Genomic DNA, 3,039 nt, shown 5'->3' on the forward strand with positions numbered 1-3,039 from the left:
TAACCCACAATTATAGGGGATCGCAACAGCTTTCGAGGGTAAAGTATTCAACCCAAATTTATTGATTCGACACAAGGGGAGCCAAAGAATATTCTTGAGTATTAGCAGTTGAGTTGTCAATTCAACCACACCTTGATAACTTAGTATCTGCAGCAAAGTATTTAGTAGCAAAAGTGGTATGATAATAAAGGTAACGGTGGCAAAAGTAAAGATAATAGTTTTTTGGTTTTTGTAGTAGTTGTAACAGTAGCAACGGAAAAGTAAATAAGCAAAGAACAATATGTGAAAAGCTCATAGGCAATGGATCAGTGATGGATAATTATGCCGGATGCGATTCCTCATGTAATAGCTATAACATAGGGTGACACAGAACTAGCTCCAGTTCATTAATGTAATGTAGGCATGTATTCCGTAAATAGTCATACGTGCTTATGGAAAAGAACTTGCATGACATCTTTTGTCCTACCCTCCTGTGGCAGCGGGGTCCTAGTGGAAACTAAGGGATATTAAGGCCTCCTTTTAATAGAGTACCGGAACAAAGCATTAGCACATAGTGAATACATGAACTCCTCAAACTACGATCATCACCGAGAAGTATCCCGATTATTGTCACTTCAGGGTTGTCAGATCATAACACGTAATAGGTGACTATAGACTTGCAAGATAGGACCAAGAACACACATATATTCATGAAAACATAATAGGTTCAGATCTGAAATAATGGCACTCAAGCCCTAGTGACAAGCATTAAGCATAGCAAAGTCATAGCAACATCAATCTCAGAACATAGTGGATACTAGGGATCAAACCCTAATAAAACTAACTTGATTACATGGTAAATCTCATCCAACCCATCACCGTCCAGCAAGCCTACGATGGAATTACTCATGCACGGCGGTGAGCATCATGAAATTGGTGATGGAGGATGGTTGATGATGATGACAGCGACAAATCCCCCTCTCCGGAGCCCCGAACGGACTCCAGATCAGCCCTCCCGAGAGAGATTAGGGCTTGGTGGCGGCTCCGTGTCGTAAAACGCGATAAAACTTTCTCTCTGATTTTTTTCACCGCGAACGTGAATATATGGAGTTGGAGTTGAGGTCGGTGGAGGTCCAGGGGGCCCACGAGATAGGGGGCGCGCCATGGGGAGGGGGCGCGCCCCCTGTCTCGTGGACAGGGTGTGGGCCCCCTGGTCTTGATTCTTTCGCCAATATTTTTTATATTTTCTAAAAAGTCGCTCCGTCAATTTTTAGGACATTCCGAGAACTTTTCTTTTCTACACATAAAACAACATCATGGCAGTTCTGCTAAAAACAGCGTCAGTCCAGGTTAGTTTGATTCAAATCATGCAAGTTAGAGTCCAAAATAAGGGCAAAAGTGTTTGGAACAGTAGATACGTTGGAGACGTATCAACTCCCCCAAGCTTAAACCTTTGCTTGTCCTCAAGCAATTCAGTTGATAAACTGAAAGTGATGAAGAAAAACTTTTACAAACTCTGTTTGCTCTTGTTGTTGTAAACATGAAAAGCCAGCATTCAGGTTTCAGCAAATATTATGAACTAACCATACTCACAATAACACTTAGGTCTCACAATTACTCATATCAATAGCCTAATCAGCTAGCGAGCCATAATAATGAAACTCGGATGACAACACTTTCTCAAAACAATTATAACATCATATAAAAAAATGGTATCTTGCTAGCCCTTTCTGAGACCGCAAAACATAAATGCAGAGCACCTTTAAAGATCAAGGACTGACTAAACATTGTAATTCATGGTAAAAGAGATCCAGTCAAGTCATACCCAATATAAGTCAATAGTAATGAATGCAAATGACAGTGTGCTCTCCAGCGGGTGCTTTTTAATAAGAAGGATGATGGCTCAACATAAAAGTAAATAGATAGGCCCTTCGTAGAGGGAAGTAGGGATTTGTAGAGGTGCCAGAGCTCGATTTAAAAAAAGAGATTGAATAACATTTTGAGCAGCATACTTTCACTGTCAACACAACAACTATGAGATGGCTGTATCTTCCATACTACATGCATTATAGGCAGTTCCCAAACAGAATGGTAAATGTTTATACTCCCCCAACCACCAACAAGCATCAATCCATGGCTTGCTCGAAACAACGAGTGCTTCCAACTAACAACAGCCCTGGGGGAGTTTTGTTTAATTAATTTGATTTGCTTTGATCTTTTTGGATCATGGGACTGGGCATCCCGGTTACCGGCCCTTTCTCGTGAATGAGGAGCAGAGTCCACTCCTCTTGAGAATAACCCACCTAGCATGGAAGATATAGGCATCCCTAGTTGTAACATGAGCTGCTCGAGCATACAAAACAGAATTTCATTTGAAGGTTTGGAGTTTGGCACATACAAATTTACTTGGAACGGCAGGTAAATACCACATATAGGAAGGTATAGTGGACTCATATGGAACAACTTTGGGGTTTAAGGAGTTTGGATGCACAAGCAGTATTCCCGCTTAGTACAGGTGAAGGCTAGCAAAAGACTGGGAAGCGACCAACTGAGAGAGCGACAACAGTCATAAACATGCATTAAAATTAATTCACACCGAATACAAGCATGAGTAGGATATAATCAACCATGAACATAAATATCATGAAGGCTATGTTGATTTGATTCAACTACATGCGTGAACATGTGCCAAGTCGAGTCACTCAATTCATTCAAAGGAGGATACCATCCCATCATACCACATCATAATCATTCTAATAGCATGTTGGCACGCAAGGTAAACCATTATAACTCATTGCTAATCAAGCATGGCACAAGCAACTATAATCTCTAAATGTCATTGCAAATGTGTTTACTTCATAATAAGCTGACTCAGAAACGATGAACTCATCATATTTACAAAGACAAGATAGGTCGAGTTCATACCAGCTTTTCTCATCTCAATAAGTCCATCATATATCGTCATTATTGCCTTTCACTTGCACGACCGAACGATGTGTATAATAATAAGAGTGCACATGCATTGGACTAAGCTGGAATCTGCAAGCATTCAACTCAAGA

This window comes from Triticum aestivum, chromosome 7B, assembly GCF_018294505.1.
Source record: "Triticum aestivum cultivar Chinese Spring chromosome 7B, IWGSC CS RefSeq v2.1, whole genome shotgun sequence".
Taxonomy (NCBI): Eukaryota; Viridiplantae; Streptophyta; class Magnoliopsida; order Poales; family Poaceae; genus Triticum; species Triticum aestivum.